The sequence below is a fragment of the Sciurus vulgaris genome (genome assembly GCF_902686455.1).
Source record: "Sciurus vulgaris genome assembly, chromosome: 8".
Taxonomy (NCBI): domain Eukaryota; kingdom Metazoa; phylum Chordata; class Mammalia; order Rodentia; family Sciuridae; genus Sciurus; species Sciurus vulgaris.
In genome coordinates this window covers 48,337,506-48,357,280 of record NC_136468.1, presented here as the reverse complement: position 1 = coordinate 48,357,280, position 19,775 = coordinate 48,337,506, and the positions used below count along the sequence as shown (strand labels likewise).

At 37.0% G+C, this 19,775-nt stretch overlaps 1 protein-coding gene and 1 pseudogene across 13 annotated transcripts in view; one reads left to right on the top strand and one right to left on the bottom strand.

Moving 5' to 3' along the window:
• The window catches only part of PPP1R9A (protein phosphatase 1 regulatory subunit 9A), a 355,775-nt gene that overhangs the window by 158,912 nt on the left and 177,088 nt on the right, over positions 1 to 19,775 (top strand). The gene's annotated exons all lie outside the window — the stretch shown is intronic.
• LOC306668853 (small ribosomal subunit protein uS10m-like) lies at positions 7,418 to 7,893 on the bottom strand (annotated as a pseudogene). The gene has a single exon. The product of its transcript is annotated as a small ribosomal subunit protein uS10m-like (transcript).

Below are 19,775 nucleotides of genomic sequence, written 5' to 3'. Positions count from 1 at the left end.
CATTGCTGTAGTTCTTGGAGAAGTCTAAGTAGAAGGGGTGGTTTGTTTGTAAGAAAGCAGAGTTTTCCTTCTTTGTAGGGTGACATGATTAATTTTAACATAAATCACAGCTGCTCTGAGTGCAGTGAAGTTCTTTTGCGTCTAGTCTTAGGTTTACAAGTTCAGCTTTGTATCATAGCATCAGTGCCCTCATGTGCTTAAGCAGCCCCTAACAATCAGTTGTTTGTGCTTCAGTCTTGTTTATCAGTTTTTTCCACCATGTGATGTCTGGCTTCAGCTTGCAGAGTTTAAAAATTAAGCATATTTTATTTTGACCTTTACTAAAATTAAAATTTTCATTTGTACTATGTAGATCTCAGCTGGTACTAGAAATGCTTACAGAAACATTTTATTTCATCTCTCTTAGCACTTGGACCTGTTTGAGAGTTTGGAAACAGTACAACCTCTGTTTTTATTATTTGACCGTAGTAGATGGTACTAAACCCAAGTATGATTCTCTCCAGAGACTAGCTTGTTACTTCAGTGCAGAATTTTAGATAGGTCTTTACTATGCATATATTCTACATAATTTCACCCTAAACTTTTACAGATATATTCAACAAAGGTAGGTCTTTTATCACTGTTGTCACTCATGTGCCTCTTCTGTACCTGACTGACCCTGGAGGGGCACTCTGGTCCACAATAGCTTAGTTTTGCTCATGGATCTTCTGAGATTGATGCTGCTTTTACTTTTTGCTTCAGTCCCTCTTACAAGGGCCCTATGACCACATCCATGCCTGTCTTCTGCTATTGTGTGAATGGCCACACCCTGGGGTACTTCTGAAAAAGTCTCTTTCCTCCAGAGGGCCTAGCCTCCCTTAAAGGCCCAATAGAGGTGAGGACAGAGGATTCTCAGAGCTCCTTGCTCATCTCTTTTCTATAATTTTGATCTCCTCTAATCCTTTTGATAAAGTCTCATTCTCTGAAAGAAAAATGCTTGTAGGGACTCTGTATAGCATGTGATATTTATTCACACAGATTGACCATCTATCACAAAGCTCTACTATGTACCTTTTGTCCAATGTTTAACATTTATTTACTGTTCTGATGTCAGCCATATTGAATTTGCTTCCTATTCTTTTTTTTTTTTTTTTTTTCATTTCAGGTGTCAGTAGGCCTTTATTTTATTGGTGTATTTACATGTGGTGCTGAGTCTCGATCCCAGGGTCCCACACATGCCAGGCAAGTGCTCTACCACTGAGCCACCGCCCCAGCCCGAATTGCTTCCTATTCTGTGCCTCTGTTCTTCTCTCTTATTTTTACCTTGCACATGCTTCTCTTTCCTCTAGGATGCCATCCTCATATCTCCCTTCCCATATTTATTATTTGCTGACTCTAACCATAGCTGGGTGAGGGCTTTGTTTTTAGAGTAGCTTCCTTCCTTCCTTCCTTCCTTCCTTCCTTCCTTCCTTCCTTCCTTCCTTCCTTCCCTCCTTCCCTCCCTCCCTCCCTCCCTCCCTCCCTCCCCAGGGGCAGTTAACCACTAAGCCACATCCCCAACACTTTCTTATATTTATTTATTTTGAGACAGGGTCTTCCTGAATTGCTTAGGGCCTCACTAAGTTGCTGAGGCTGGCATTGAACTCATGATCCTCCTGTCTCAGCCTCATGAGTGGCCAGGATTATGTGTGCCCTACTGTGCCTGGCAGGAAGTCCTTTCTTGTTCACCTCTCCTTTGTGGTCTCCTGGGTAGACTTAGGTATCTCCACTGTGTGCTCCCATGGCATTGCCTACATTCCTCTAGTATAGTCCTAATGTTGGTAACAGTCATAGATGTGAGATTAATAATGTGTTCTCAGTACTGAGCATAGTGCCAGCCAGTGAGCTAATGTCAGAATTCAGTAAGACTCAATGGCTCCAAAAAGAGAGCAAATGTGAAGGATAATAGTTTTTGCATCTGCAGTCATCATTCACAGGCTCAGTAGCTGAGGCAATTGTATTCTCTGCTTTGACTTTTGAAATTATTTCTTAAGTGCTAATATTCCTTCAGTCTCCAAATCATCACTCTTTTGTGTTGACATGGTACAAACCTGTAATGTATGTGTTTATTTGAAACTGAAAGTTTTAAGTACATTATTTAAAATGAATGCTGATGTCTTCTATCCTTTTCTATTTAACTTTTCTCAATGTCATTCCTAACCCAGTAGATCTATTTATAAGCTCTATAGATTATAGTTATGGTCAGCACTTTGAAAACTATTGCTCTAAATAACTGTTTTTTTCCTACAGTGAACAATCAAAGCATTAGGTTATCAGTCAGGGTTCACTCAAAGAGGGAACCAGTAGGAGATGCATATTAAGAGAGTTATTGCAAGGAACTGGCTTATGCAAATTGAGGGGAAACGACTGTACAAGTCTGAAATATTTTTGTTTTTATTTAACTTTTTATTTGTTCTTTTTAGTTATACAATACAGTAGAATGTATTTTTAAAATATTATACATCCATGAACTATAATTGCCCATTCTCGTGGTTGTACATGCTGTGGAGTTACATTGATCGTGTTCATATGTGAACATACGAAAGTAATGTCTGATTCATTCTACTGTCTATCCTATTCCCATCCCCTCTCCCTTCCCTTCATACCCCTTTGTCTAATCCAAATACTTCTATCCCCCTCTTATTGTGTATTAGCATCTGCATATCAGAGAACATTGGCATTTCATTTGGTTTTTTGGGATTGACTTATTTCACTTAGAATGATAACCTCCAGTTCCATTTATTTACTGGCAGATGCCATAATTTCATTCTTCTTTATGGCTGAGTAATATTCCAGTGTTTATGTATACCACATTTTATTTATCCATTCATCTATTGAAGGACACCTTAATTGGTTCTATAGCTTAGCTGTTGTGAATTAAGCTACTAGAAACATTGACGTGGCCACATCACTATAGTATGCTGATTTTAAGTCCTTTGAGTATATGCCGAGGAGTGGGATAATTGGGTCAAATGGTGGTTCTATTCCAATTTTTCTGAGGAATCTCCATACTGATTTGCAGAGTGGTTGCACCAGTTTGCAGTCCCACCAGCAAGGTATGAGCGTACCTGTTTTCTCCATATCCTTGCCAACATTTATTATTACTTGTACTCTTGATAATTGCCATTCTGACTAGAGTGAGACGAAATCTCTGGGTAGTGTTAATTTGCATTTCTCTAATTGCTAGTGATGTTGAACATTTTTTCATGTATTTGTTGACCGACTATTTCTTCTTCTGTGAAGTATCTGTTAAGTTCCCTAGCCCCATTTATTGATCGGGTTATTTATTTATTTATTGGTGTTGAGTTTTTTGAGTTTCTTTATATGTCCTGGAGAGTAATGCTGTATTTGAGGTGCAGGTGGCAAATTTTCTCCCATTGTATAGGCACTCTTTTTATGATCTTGATTGTTTTTTGCTGTGAAAAACTTTTTAGTTTGATACTATCCCATTTATTGATTATTGACTTTACTTCTTATGTTTTAGGAGACTTGTTGAGGAATTCTGTGCCTAAGTGAGCATGACGGAAATTTGGGCCTTTTTTTTTACTATTAGCACAGGGTCTGTAGTCTAATGCCTTAGTTCCTAGATCCACTTAGAGCTGAGTTTTATGCAGGCTGAGAGATAGGGGTCTAGTTTCATTTTATTACATATGGATTTCCAGTTTTCCCCGCACCATTTGTTAAAGAGACTATCTTTTCTCCATTGTATGTTTTGGTGCCTTTGTCTAGTACGAGATAACTGTATTTATGAGGGTTTGTCATTTGTCTCCTTGTCTTCTTTTTGTACCATTGATCTTCATGTCTGTTTGTTGCCAGTACTATTCTGTTTTTGTTACTAGCTCTGTAGTATAATTTAAGGTCTGGTATTGTGATCTCTTCTGCTGCACTTAAAAAAAAAAATTATTAGTTGTTGCTGGACTTTTATTTCATTTATTATGTACATGAGGTGCTGAGAATTGATCCCAGTGCCATCCCTGAGTTGTTTTCTTGATAATTGTTATTCTGACCGGAGTGAGATGAAATCTCAGTGTAGTTTTAATTTGCATTTCTCTAATTGCTAGTGATGTTGCACATCTTTTCATATATTTGTTGACCGATCATACTTCTTATTTTGTGAAGTGTCTGTTACTTCTGTGAAGTGTTTGTTTTTTTTTTTTGTTTTTTTTTTTTTTGTGGTACTGGGGATGGAACTCAGGGCCTTGTGCTTGCAAGGCAAGCACTCTACCAGCTGAGCTATCTCCCCAGCCCATTTTTTTTTTTTTTTTGATATTAAGTTTTTTGAGTTCTTTATATTATTTTGGAGATAATGCTGTATCAGAGGTTCTGGTGGCAAAGATTTTCTCCCATTGTGTAGGCGCTCTCTTCAGATTTTTTGATGGATTCCTTTGGCAAATCTGAAATCTTAAGGTCAGGCCATAAAGTTGGTAGTCTGGAACACCAAGGCATGGGTCAAAGTTGCTTTTATACCAAAACTGCTTTTATTTCCAGGAAATCTCATCTCTCTGTTTCTCAGGTTTGTCAACTCATGGAATCAATCCCTATACAGATTATCCTTACTTAAAGCTAACTGATTTTGAACTGATCAAATCTACAAAATACTTTCACAATGACACCTCGCTTAGTGTTTGATGAAGTAACTGGGAGCAGTAGTTTAGTCATGTTAAAGTATCAAAAGACCATCACAGTGGTGTGAGGAATCTTGTGTCAAAAAAAAAAAATTTTAATATAAGGAGGCAGAATCAATTTTAGTTCATCTACTATTAGGATGCTTTGTTGTCACATTCCCTGTTTTCTCTGGAATAATGTTTGCTTTCTTGATATCCTGATCCACTTATTTGGCTAGTGTATTTGTCCATTTTTTGTTACTATAATGAAATAACCTAGGGCTGGGTACTTTACTAAGAAGGGAAGCTTATTAAATTCACAGTTCCGAAGGTATAAGTGTGTGGCACCAGCATCAGCTTGGCTCTGGTGAAGTTTTCAAGGAGCATGGCATCTCAGAGGTTAGAGTGCACGTGAGAGGGAGAGATAACATTGCAAGACAGGAAGCCAGAGCCTGGGTATCACTTCTAAAGGCAGCCACCAGTTGACATAGGGACATCCTACTAGGTCTGCCTGTTAAAGATTCTGCACCATCCCCCCACACTACCACCCTGACAATCAAGCTTTTAATACATGACCTTTGAGAGACACAGTCAAACCATATCCTACCTAAGCAGCTGGTGATTCAGCCTCAGCCATGTTTTGTCCTTCTCTTGTACTTTCCTAGGTCAATGCACAATTGCTGAGAGTTCTAAAGTTCCTTGTGTAAGGGGCCCTTCTTCATTTATCTCACACTGTTAGTCCTGAACACCATCAAGTTTCTTTCCAGGTTGTTTCATTCTCTTCCCAGACAAAATGTTGGACCGAGGAGCTCTTCTCAAGGTTCCGAGACCTCAGTGTTCAGTGTTGCTTTTCATGACACCTTACATAGCCATCAGAGGTGTGCTTACCCTTGGGGGTTTCACACAGGAAAGTGCAGCCTTATTGTGGAGTTTACAGGCTTCCCTTCCTGTGCTCAAGAGATGCTCTCAAACACTCTTTGATACAGCTGACACGCTTTCCTGCCTTTGACCTACACACACACTGTAGTACTGCTCTCCATCTGTTTTCCTGTTCAGACAATCCAGAATGATCTCCCTCCATGGGCCTTTGGAAACACAGCACTTGCACTTGTAGTGGAAGAAGAAGCGAAGTACCAACTGCTAAGACAAATGCTAGAGCAGAAACTGACTCATTAACTCACTCTGATGCTTCTGAATGAGAATACTCACTTCTGTGAGAAATCAGTTATTTCCCCTAGAAAAATCCCACCCCCATCCCAAAAGGTGCCAGTTGGGCTAATTAGTCAAAATTTTCTGTGATGAGGACACCTGTCCAGTGGGAGCTGGACCGAGGCCATCAATTATTTCATGCTGGCTACCACTTGTCAGTTTATAAAGCATATGTCTCAGATTTAAACTCAATGTCTGGCTGAACTGAAAGAGAACATTGTTAATTTCTCATGGATATATTTAATTGTTTATAATAATTTGGAAAACACCAAGGAAAATGTGAATATCAGTGTAATCTCCTAGTTCTCCCTGAAAACTGTTTACTGGAAAAAACTCACTAATTTTGTCTTGATTATCTTAGAATTTGTCCAAAGTTGGAGTGACCTGACTTTATTTGTGAAGGGATTTTAAAACTAATTACTTTAGTAGCATCTAATATTTTGGGGGGTGGGTGGTGTACTGGGAATTGAACTCAGGGACACTCGGCCACTGAGCCACATCCCCAGCCCTATTTTGTATTTTATTTAGAGACAGAATCTCACCGAGTTGCTTTTAGTGCCTTGCTTTTGCTGAGGCTGGCTTTGAATTCACTATTCTCCTGCCTCAGCCTCCCAAGGTGCTGGCTTACAGGCATGCGCCACTGCACCCGGCCACGTCAAACTATTTTTTCAAGAGCATATTTATAAAAACTGTTGAAGTACTTTAACAACATGTATTTATAGATAAATAGTATTATCCTTGAGCTCTATTTTGTTAAAAGCAAGAGATATAGGATCTTCCAGTTTTTTATTTCATTGATAATTACTATCTATATGAGCTTAATAAAACTCCAGTTATTTTGAATATTATTTGATACATGAGATTTAATACATATAATATATACATCCCATTTATAACACACGTATATGTATATGATTTTCCATAGTCAGCCATAGCTGTTCTAAATTTAAGGAGTTTATATCCTCTATATTTGGTTATTAATTATTTACAAGTATTAGATGGTCAGTGCCAGTGACAATACAAAATATATTCTTGATTATGCTTTTCCATGAATATATTTCAAGATTATTTACTGCATCTTAATTAATAAAAGAAGACTATTATCAAGATATGAATTAAGAAGACTTAGCATAACTTTTCCCCCTCAATATCTCCACTACATACTTATTCTTTTGTTGTTGTTGTTGTTATATTTTTTACAGTATTTTACAGTACTGGAGATTGAATTCAGGGATCTCTACCACTGAGTCACATATCCAGCCCTTTTCTTATTTTGAGACAGGGTCTCACAAGTTAATGTGGCTGACTTCGAACTTGTGATCCTCCTGTCTCAACTACATCATGCCTTGCTATTCACGTTTTTTAATACAATGACATGTATAAAAAGAATAGATAAAATGGTTCTTTTGCTCCCATTTCAGTCTGTCATTATGGTTCCATTCTCTGTTCTTAACTGAACTGGGCAAGAGGATTCAACAGAGCAGTGAGCAGGACTCCAGATCATCTCAGTTGCAGGCACTCCATTCAAACATACACATCTGGCCTACTCTCCTTTCAAATCCAGGCACAAGCGGTTCCCTGAGGCTTTATGACTTGCTTTTTTTCTTTTTCCTCTGGTACTGTTCCCATATTGGCTCCTTGATGTGTTCTGGGAACTGTTCTGTGTTTTTTGTTACTTCCATGGCAACTCCTTCAGGTAAGTTTTGCTGAATATATTCCAAGTAGACATCTGCTGTGCATCCAGTTAGATGTTCTAACTCTAAACATCTGTAAAGTGTTATCATTTTCATACTGAACTCTACTTCTTGAAAATATGCACTGATTTGAGAAGAGTAAATCACTGTGTTTTCCTTGAGGGTTCATGTACTTTAGTAGAGATATCAAGTTCTTTAACAGCAAGCAGAGCAAAATATTCATAACTGTTCAGTACAGCCTTTTGTGGCCTTTTAGTATAATTGACAGGCATTCATTTATGTGTCCATTAATCAGATACGGTTATCATAGGTCTGGTCAAATCCTTTGGGACATCAGTGTGTAGGTTTGAAAACTGTGCCCACTTCATGTAGGTAATGAGAAGAAAGGTTATCATTATTGGCTATACTGCTCTTAACACTGTTTACAGATTCCCCAAGCTCTGCCAGAGGTGCCAGCACACACAACTTCCAATACATACTTCTGAAAACCCATTTTACTTACTCTTTCTGTACCCTTTAACTTGTTCTGAAAACTGTCCCTCTTTGAATTGTATAAATGCAAGAAATAATGTGGCAGATAGGTCTTCTGGAAGGCATGTTCAGTGTTATAGTCTCGTGTAAGGAGAAGCTGGGCTACAGACCTAGGACTCTAGAATGGGAGACTGTATTTAGTCCCTTTCCTAAGATCCTTGGAACTGGGCCTCTTAGAAATGGCAGATTTAGCATAGGAACAGTGTCCCGAGCAGCTTAGTGCCTATAGCTCCAGTGGCTGCTGGAAGACGTGAATAAGAACAAGTGACTCACGGATGGATCTCAACACAGGAGAATTTTTATTGATTGCAGTTCACACACGTAGGTCCTGGTCGGGAGGCTGGGGAGAAAGCTAGCGTCGGTGCTGTGCCCCAGAATGTCCACGCAATGGGTTGTCGGTGTCCTGCGTTCTCTCTGAGCTCTCGCGTCCCAGGCCTTTTATCCTATTACAAGTTGTGGCCTAATGCCTTAGTCACGTCAACAAGTGTCAAACATTTAGGTAAATATTTTTCTTAGTTTTACATTAGAATCTTATGGTTTTCCTTCAAAACAAACTGCAAAAGAGTCTGTAAACATTTCACTCATATCACACTAGTCACTCTCTGACGTCACAGGTATCTTATCGCCGTGCGCCTTACATGTTTTGGTTTTTTACTCTTATTTACCTTTTTATATTTTACTTAGTCACTTCAAAACATCACTCACTGCAAAACATCAATATGGCTTCACTTATGTTCCATACAAACAGGTAGTAGGGTTCCTACTGGTCATTAGTGCTTTGAGACTTATCACTATTTTCACTTAAAATGAGGTGAAAGGTTTCTGGTGGTCACATTCAGTTCTTGAGCCTAGTTATGTTTTTTTAACCAAGGTTAGATCTCTAGTAATAGTGAGCAATTGTTTCTTTTAGATGATAGACTGATTAAGATAGACTCATTTATACTGTACTAATAATTACCCAGTATCTTCTAACGTGTGTATTCTCACTCATGCTACCTGTCCATTGTAAGTTGAAGGAGGGCTCTTTGTATTCATTGTAGTTAGTCCTTAGACAGGCTCCATTTCTACTATACATCTTTCCAGATTGCACAGCAAAGCAATATGCAGTGTGAAGAATTTGGACCCCAGCAGGCCCTAATATCAGAGGCTGTCTCCTTAAATGTACGAGCTGCGAGTTCTCCATGTTCTCAGTGCACGTGGCCAAGTGCTTTCTGCCCCACGGTTATTGTCAGCCTGCCACGTGCAGGCTCCCCTCAGCATCCTTCTCTGCTGCAGCAGTTGCAACTAGGATGGCTTCTTCTTTTCTTGCCTACATGTTTAACCATGGAGATAATGATGTTATCCATGTAAAATACTTTAATCTGTCAGGAGCATCTAAATAAATATTAGATATAAACCTGTGGTTTTATTTCTACACACTTTCTTTAGGGAAGTATATTCCTCTGACCATCCTGGTTAAATGCTGAGACATTCAGGTTTTGTAGCTAGAGAATATTATGTTTGAAGGTCTCTGTGATGGCTTATTTAGGTGTCAACTTTGCTATGCAAGTTTGCCAATGTTGTTGATTCTGGATGTTTCTATGAAGGTATTTTTAGATGAGATTAGCTTATAATCAGTAGGCTAAGGCAGATGACCCTTCATAATGTGGTGGGACTCATCAGATCAGTTGAAGATGTTTGTCGAAGTCTGACCTCCACGGAAAGAAAAGGAATTCTTCCAACCAATTGCCTTTGAATTCAAGGGTCAGTGTCAGCTCTTATGAGTTCTCCAGCCTGTGGCCTGTCCTGCAGAGTTTGGACTTGCTGGCCTCTCAGTCATGTGAGCCAGTCTCTTAGAATAAATCCATTTTAACATGAATGAAATAAAAATATGTTGTATATATAAAATAAATATATCTACCTACATCCTGTTGGTCTTTTTTCTCTGGAGAACCCTGACACAATACAAACATTTTTATACTGCCTTTCGAACTGGCATGTGCTCCAACTCCTGTTATGTAGTGTGCATTTTTTTTCACTTCCTGTTCTTTCATAATCCACACTAGGCTCATGTTTAGTGGAATGATTGTGCATTTATAGACTTTGTTAGTTATCCTCATATTCAGCCATGTATATTGTCTTTGAACCTCATGCTTTTCATGTAAAAATATGAAAAATAGACACACTCTTTACCCTTTTCCTGCCTCACTTATTGGATTAGTTGATAAAGAATTAAAGATAATTTTTGTTTTATGTTGTCATATTTCAAATTGCTCCAGCACACACAAAATAATCCATGGGTATAATTTTGTTTTAGGAGCCTTTAGTTAGCATTTCTGGTAGCCCAGTCATGAGTCCACACTCATGTATTTGAAAGACCCTAATTAGAAGTCTACATTCAAGAGATAGGTATTTTAAATCTCCACAAGACAGTTTATTGATTTAGGTGTGATACAAATGATTGGCGAAATGAATGATGTTGAAGATATGTGAATTAATATTTTTATAAATATTTATTTAAATGGTCTCTGAGTCAGGCAAGGCCAGTAAGTTACCACATTTGGAGGCAAAACCTAACTGTAGTCCTCCCCATGATCCTGCATTCTGGAATGTAGGCTTCTGTTGCCCAGTGCATTTAGAAGGTTAGATATAACCTACAGTAGATATTTTGCAGCTGTTTTGTGTACGACTTTCATATAAGCTACTCTTCAGAGTAACTTAAGGATAAAAGTCTGGGACTTACTGAATTTATTAGATAGAGCTATCAGTTCTTTTATGTTTCCTTCCCTCCTTGCTTTACCACTGAGCTACACCCTCCATCCCTTTTTTATTTTTTATTTTATATTTTAAGACATGTTCTCACCAAGTTGCATAGGACCTCACTAAATCACTGAGGCTGACCTTGAACTTGAACTCCTGCCTCAACCTTCCAAGTCATAGTTTGAGTTTTTCTTTCATTGTAACATGCTATAAGAATATGGAGGAGGAGACTAAAACTCTCACCTATTTACCATCTTTGGAGACTACCAGTGAATGCAGAATACCTGATAAATACAAACTCCAGTTTGACTTGCTTCGTTTTGCTGCAGGAACCTAATATATAGCATAGGCATCAAGAAACTATGCAGTTTTACGATATAAATCAGTGAGCAAGCCTTAGTTCTGGGGGAAAGAGAAATTTGATATTATTACATTGCTCCATGACTATTAAGATCCTCCTTTCCCAGTAGTGGTTTATGGCCAAATTGTTTTAAAAACTTGAAAATGTGGACTGTCTTCTCAGATTTACTGTTGGTTTCAGTTTAGAGTATCTTGAGAAGAGCAATGAAATTATGTGCAGGTGAGTTAGGGTTCTGCCTGGGAAGCTTGTGATGAGCGTGTCCATTTGTGGGAGCATGTGAATGCTTGGCTTATCTCCAGGAGTAGACTGGGCCAAGCCAGCATCTGAAACTCAGCGTGCTAGAACCTGGGACGTTTTCCATCTTTGATGTGTCAGGAAGATTAAGCGGAACCCAGACTACTGCCGGAACTGAGAGCTTGTGGAAGCATGTGGGAGATTCCTTCCAGTCAGTATTTACAGAGTATGTGGACTTTATTTTGACATGTATTGATTAAAGAAAATGTGTCATAAGGAAGGAAAGGAAGTGATTTTTTTCTTATTGTTGAAAATGTATCGCTGTCTTTTTGAAAAAGTGTTGCAGTTCAGACTACCACAAATGTAAATAAGATGATTGTATTTGAAAACTTATAATAAGCTAATTTTTGTTCTATTTGTTTTTCATAGCCGTGGGTTTGCTTGTCTTAGAAATATCCTTGCTAAATATGATTGCAAACTTGTTACGCTGGAAAGCCCGACTCTACTGCAGAGCAGTAGATGAGGTCTTGTTTTGTTTGCTTTGATCAAGAACAGAATATCACTTTTTGGCTCTGAAACAAGAAGTCTTAAATTTAAACATCCTTTTGTTTGCTTTTCTTAGTGAAATAACACAGGAACAACATGAAGGTGACTGAACTAAAAATATATGTATCTTGATGGCATTAATATTGGGGCCCAGGATGCTGTTGGCCTTGAGAATTTTTTGTGCTAGTAATACCATGATGAGGCTGTGATTATCATTTGATTAATTATCTATATATTGCAGAGCAGCTAAGGTAATATAATATAAATATAAATACTATACAATTTCAAAATTGAACAAAACCAAGACAATATAGATGAAAGGGAAGGTATTTATCCATGTGAAACTTCCTCTCACCTCTGAGGTTCTTCCTGACCCAGTGAGAACAGAAAGCAAGGCAAGCAGTGAGCCATTGTGCAATGGTAGTGCATTGTTCTCAACAAAGGTTGGGATTTTGGCAGGCCAGTCTACATTATAATATAAAATTAGTTAAGGCAGACTTTTGTTTAAAGGGCATTAAGAAGCTAGTAGATGAAATATTCAAAACCCCATTTGTAAAAGAGCAAGTGAATGTAAGTGTCTGGGGAAAATATTATCGTTATTACCTTGGGGAATTTTTCCTCTCCCATAGTGAAGCAAACACAATTATATGAATTATCCCATTTCATTTTTACAACTATTTTATAGGGTAAATATTATTATAATAATAGTTATTTTTGTATGTAAGGAAGATAAGACTTGACTTTATGATGTGGCAAAAACCAAGTTGATTTTGAGCTAGGAAATTGAGAAGACTTTAAATTAGCCTTAAATTTGTTTCATACCCAATTGTGAGGGGATCATAAAAATTGGAAATACCTTCATTTGCAATGTGCTCTTTGGTTTAATGTTTATATTATAGAGTAAGTCATGTCATTAGAGATCTCTTTAGTCTTGCATAGACTTACATATTTGTGGTATGTGTGTGTATATTTGTTTGTTTGTTTATTTATTTATTTCTGTACTGGGAATTGAACCAAGGGTATTCTACCACTGAGTTACATCCCCTACCCTTTAATTTTTTTTTTTTTTAATTTGATATAGGGTTTTGCTAAGTTGTTGAGTCTGGCTTCAAATTTGTCATCCTGCTGCCTCAGCTTCCCAAGTAACTGGGATTATAGGTGCGCATCACCTAATCCCGATTTACGTGTTATAATTTAGCAAGCCATTTTCTCTATTGGTGGAAATTTAGGTAATTGTCCACTCTGGGCTGTTAAAAGTAGTGCTACCATGAACTTTCTTGTACATATATCTTTATATATTTGCAGGTATTTTTCTAAATACTTAGAGGCAACATTAATTCAAAGGCGTTTACATTTAAAATATTGGTTACTATTTTCAAATTATGCTTTTTTGGTCTGTGGCTAAAATCTCTTTTTCCTATATCCCCGCAAACACTGGATATTGCAGTGTTTTTTAAAAACCATTCTTATGGATGAATACGGAGTAAATATCTCCTTACTTTAATTTACATTGGCTTAATATTTAATGAAGTTGAGCATCATTGTGTCATTTATTAGGCATTAGTATATCTTTGTTGAATTTGTAGTTAATTTCCTTTTCCTACTTATACCTGCAAAATTCTTGAGTTGAGAAAGTTCTTTATATACTGATGTTCTCTCCTAATTTGTGACTTTTTTATATTGTCCTTATATTTTGCTGCCTAAAAGTTTTTAGCATTAATTTTTATTATTATTATTTTTTTGCAGTGCTGGGAATTAAATCTAGGGTCTCATGCATGCTAGGTGAGGGGCCCTGCACTCAGCTAAACCTCTGATCCCTTAGCGCTGACTTGAGTTTTAATCAGTTTAATTCATTTCCTTTTGGACTTCTAGTACTGTGAATTTTTCTCTAGTATATGGAACCTGCCCCATTTTTCTTATAGCATTCTCTCTGTCTATGGGTTCTGTATCTATAAATTCAAAGAACTATATATGGAAAATATTTGGAAAGAAAAAATGTGCCTACATGGAACATGTACAGACCATTTTCCTTACCATTGTTATCTAAAGAATACACTATAACAACTTTTTATATATTATTTATATTGTGTTGGTTATTATAATTAATCTAGAGGTGATTCAGAATATAGGAGTAGAGTATATGTGTGTGGTTTATATGCAAGCATGCAGTTTTACGTAAGGGGCTTCACTATCTGCAGATTTTGTATCTATGGGTAGTGAGAGATCTTTGAACTGACCCTCCCCATACTGATACTGAGGGACAGATGAGTACAGTTTTATTCTTAGCTCATCTGAATTCAATTTTTGTTTATGATACAAAATAGGAATATTTTTCAGATGGATATCTAATTCTTTCCATACTGTTTATTAAATAGACCACTGCAACTAATTTGAAGAGAAAAAAAAAAAGTGAAACAGAATAGTGGATAAAAATAAATCTACCCTAGGGCCAAAACTATATTGCCTTAATTAATGCAGTTTTATTGTATATTTTGATACCCAGTAGGGCTTGTTTCCATCCTTACTGTTCATTTTCAAATAGCTTATTAGTTTCCCTAAAAAGTATGGATGGGTTTTAAATTTTGATTGCCCTCAATTCATAAAATAAATTGGTGTAGACTGACATTTACAGAGATTTGGGTGCATGGATATCTTTACAATATTAAAATTTTTAATTTAGGAATAATATAGCATAATACTTATTCAGAGATTCTTGTGTTCTCAGTTAATTTTTATTTAGAAGAAAATCCTTGTATAGTTATAGCTAGTAAATACAGAGTATTTTATGGTTTATTTTTTGAGTTATTCATTTTTTAATATATTGACTTTTAAAAATGAACATTGCCTTACTGAACTATTACTAGTTTTAATAACGTTTTTGTTAAATTTCTAAGATCTTCCAAGTAAATAATAGTGTTATCTGAAAATATTAAATTTCTGATTTTTCTTTTTTAATTATTTATGGCTTCTTTTTTCACATGCCCACATAAGCAAGCTAAAGATAGAAAGGTATCTTAGGTTATTTCTTTTCAACAGAATGGAATGTTGATATAATCTTGCTTGATGCCTCAACAGTTATCATTTTCCAATATGGAGTTTTATAGTATTTTATTCAATTTAATTTCAGGATATTCATAAATGAACTTGATAAATCAGCCTGAAGAGAACATTTTGGTAACAATGTTTAGGATTCTGAAAAAACATTAGGAAGGTGTTAATTTATTTAAAGCACTTTTCTCTCTCGCACACAATCTCTCTCTCTCTCTCTCTCTCTCTCTCTCTCTCACACACACACACACACACACACACACACACACACTACACACTTATTTACTCCGGTGTTCTCATTTAAACTCTTGTATTGCAGTCCTGTATTTGGACTATTAGCTAAAGTAGATGAGTAGCAAACATTAACGAAGTAATTTCCAGTTATTCATGCCACTGATTTCTTGTACTTGTAAGACCCAGAGTCAGAGATGCTTTTTTTGTGTATGTCTGTATGTGCATGGGTGTTTGGGTCAGTTTTTGCATTGTTGCTGTGTCCATGAACAACTTTAGAGAAGGAAAAGTTAGTTTCAGCTTAGGGTATCAGAGGTCTCAGTACACTGACAGCATTACAGTTGTTTAAACTTAATTTTACCATCTTACTTTGTTTATTTTTTGTTTCTAATGCTTCCTTTGCTTTCTGGTTTTTTGTTCTACAATGTATGCTTTTGTTATTTTTACTTAGAGTAGTGATTTTTAGGCATTTAATTATATAATCTGTGATTTAAAAAAAGCAAGTAGATACTACTACCAATATGTTACTAAGAGGATATTAGTTTCATTTCTCTGCCTCTTGACTTTCTTCACATCTTTTTAATTTTCATAGTATAGTGTATTCAAAGATAATTTTCAGAAAAAGGTAAAAGCATGTCTTTTATATAGATTTAAAAATGAACATGCATAAAATGTTTTATCTGTAGCAAAGGAAAAATTAGTTTTACTTCTACCTTTCTGGGATTTTAGTTGGGAGCATTATAATAGGCTAGATTATAAGAGAAAAACAAGCAGAAGTTTATTAACATGTACCTCACGTATGCATGGAAGATTCCCAGGGGAAAATGAGTAAATCGCAAAGAAGTGACTTTGAATTAAGGTTTAAATAATCATTTTTAGCAAAGAAAGAAAGGACTTTGTGGGCAGGACCAGTTATGGGTTGGAGGGTAGAAATGTCCAGGAAAAAGCATTTAAACAGCAATAAGGTTTGATAGGCACAGTTGGTGTCTTCTCTATTGATAAGAGGCTCTGTTTTAGTCAGCTTTTACTGCTGCAACCAAGACCTGACAAGAACAATTAGAGAAGGAAAAGTTTATTTGGGGGCTCACAATTTCAGAGGTCTTAGTTCATAGACAACCAACTCCATTTTTGGAGGCTTGAGGTAAGGCAGAACATCATGGCAGAAGAGTGGCAGAGGAAAGCAGCTGGGGACATTGTACCAGGAGGCAGGGAGAGAGACTCCACTCTCCAGCAACAAATATACCCCAAAGGCACCCCCAGTGACTTACTTCCTCAAGCTGCAGGCTACCTGCTATCAGTTGCCATTCAGTTAATCCCTATCAGGGCATTGATTCACTGATTGAGTTAGGGCTCTCATAACCCAAACATTTCACCTCTAAACCTTGCTTTGTCTTACATGCAAGCCTTTGGTGAGCACCTCATACTTAAATCATAATAGACTCTTATGATTTAGTCATCTTTTTTTTCCTGGTACATAGAAAGAGACATTCTTACAAATAGATTTTTTTCCTTTAAAAATGTTGGTTTACTTTACAAAAGGGATTTTTCTACTGTTTTCAGAATTTCTTTTATGTCTGCTGTTTCTCAAAATAATCAACTCAAAATAATCCTCATGCAAAAGAGGCATATTTTTGTGTGGCATGTTCTGGTTCCCTACAGAACCAACTAGATGTTATAATAGGTTTAGAAAATCAAAACAGCACAGATTTATGTGAGGTTAAAAAAATGTCAAGAGGACTTGTAAATGGAAACTAGTTTTTCATTATGAGGTGGGGTGTCAATTAAAACACTTTTAGACAGGTCAGAATTTACATATTTCTTAGCTATCATTTACAAAGAATTACAAGATTGTTCAAAGACAGTGAACAGGACTAGAATTATTAACCCTAAAGATTTATGGTATGTAACATACATAGTTTTCCCTGAAAAAATTTTTTCTATGATTTATGTTGACACAGGAATGGTTATGACGTTTATTTTATACATCATTATTATGCAATCTCCAGCATTGTTTGGGCTTCATTCTCTGATACCAGATGTTGGGAAAATTTTTCTGTATAGGACCAGATAGCAAATGATTGAGGTTTGGTGGAACACAGTTTCTATCATATATTATTTGTTTTATTAATTTTATTTTCTTTCTGTACTTCTTCATAAATGTAAAAATCAAATTAGCTGGTGGGCGGTACCAAAACAAGCTGTTGGCCATATTTTTTCTGACCTCTGCTGATTACAAATGATTTGAATTTCACCACCAGTTTTTTCATAGCATTAATTTCTAAATCTTGAGGTTTTTGTTTTGATAACTCTTGGCTGACTGGTACTCATTTTTAAATACATACACACAAACACACACGTAATTCCTGAGAACACTCATTAGTGCGGTGCCATTGTTCTCCATTGGTCTCTGAGTGTTCCTCAGAGCTTCTGCGTGATTCACTTGGTACATCAGAGGCTGGGCGGTGGGTGTGACGTGCCCTGGTACTGGCAGTGCAGAGGTGCATTACCTGTAGCAAATTTAGAACAGTAATAAAGTTGAAGAGAGGTCTACCAAGTTCATTTGAAGACTAATTCAATTTCTGTTTCTAGACATTATATACTATGAAGGATGAATTTACCTTTTTCTTGAAACATCAAATAAATGGGCATATTGTATGAAACAGTAGCAGCAAAGACATTGGGTGTCAGGCAGCAAAGCACAGTGATTCCTGAGAGATGGCAGGGTTGGGGGGTGGCTCGGGAACAGCCTCACAGTTGCTCCAGCTTTACCTGAAGGAAATTGTAAAGCCATGGTGCAGTTAAGCAAAACGCAGGTAGTGCTTGGAACTTTCACTGGATGAAATGACAGTCAAAGAAAGTCAAGACAATAAGTACACAGGGCAGAGTACCGGTGAGGAGAGAGCTGCAAAGAGAGAGAACTCCTGAGGTCTCCAGAGCATCTAAGATGAATACTGATCTTTTCACACAGGGGAAAAACATAACTGGAGCTCTGATAAGGGAAGACCAGCAGATTTAGAAGGAGCAGTGCTCAAATGTTGTAACCAATGTTGAGTAGTGTCCCTCCACCCCCAGGGCTGAGAAAGGAACCCAGGGCCTCAGGTATGCTAGGCAAGGGCTTTACCATTGAGCTACATTCCCTGTGAATACTGCCTCTTCTCAGCAGTCAGTGTGAAAAACCTCAGAATTCTTTTGGTGTCAGTTAGGGTATTGTAACAGGACCTGGCTAAAAAGTAAATGTAAACAAAATGTAGCATAATTTTTCCCTAACATAGTTTGAAATTAAGACCTGAATGGATTAAATATTTTGATGCCGTGTAACCATATCTGTTTTAGTCAGCTTTTTCACTGCTGTGACCAAAGGTTCTGACAAGAACAATTTTAAAGGAGGAAAAGTTTATTTGGGGCTCATGGTTTCAGAGGTCTCAGTCCATAAATGGCTGACTCCAATACTCCGGGCCTGAGATGGGGCAAAACATCATGGTTGAAGTGTGTGGTGGAGGAAAGTGGCTGGGAAGCACTGGGAAGCAGAGAGTCTGAGCTCAACTCACAAAATATAAACCCCAAAGGCATGCCCCCAGTGACCCACCTCCTCCAGCCACAGGCTACTTGCCCATAGTCACAACTCAGTTAATCTGTATCAGGGAATCAACACACTGATTAGGTTAAGGCTGTCATAACCCAATACTTTTACATGCAAACTTTCTTGCATTGTCTCATAAATGAGATTTTGGGGGATACCTCATGACTAAATCATAACAACATCCCCCAAAAAACTCGAGAATATTTGTATAAATACAAATATATCTAATGAGATAAAATTCACAAATCTAGCTTCAGTAAAAAATTTTCAATCATTCTAAGAAGCAGGGATAGGGAAAAAATAGCCGTTTATAATGAAGAAAAATATCAATCAAAACTGCCTCTGCAATGACAGAATTGAAAATATTAGTATGTAAGTATATTAAAATAGTTTGCCTGTGTCCAGATGTTTGAAGTGCCAAAGAAAAAAGCATTAGAAAGGTGTTGTCAAATAAGGCAAAAGTTAAAAAAAAGAAAATTATATAAAAGGGGGCTCAAATCAAACTTCTAGAGATAAACACAGTAATGAAAAACCAGATGAAAAATGCTCTGAATAGAATTAACTGCACTTTACACAGTGAACCACTAAGATTAGTGAGACTAAAGACAAAGAAATTGAAACTTTGCAAAATGAAAAAAAAAAAAAAAAAGATTGGGGGAGAAAAAGTCCTCAGAAATGTGTAAGTAACTTTAAGTGGACAGGTGTTCATGTACATCATTGAGAGTGATGGAGTTTAGGGCCTTTGAAAATAGTTTTCCATAAAAGTGACACTAAGAAAGCTGGTCAGAATCAAATTTCCGAATCCTGGAAATTAACCAAAGGTTTGCAGCAATTGTGAAGCATTGATTCAAGGAAAATGATTATAATCCCAGAAAGAACAGCTTTGGGGGCGTTTTAACTTACTCTGTGGTACCTCCGCCCTAGCCCCTCCCAGACCCACAGGTGCTGTGGTAGTCATGAAAACCAACAGCCTGGAATAA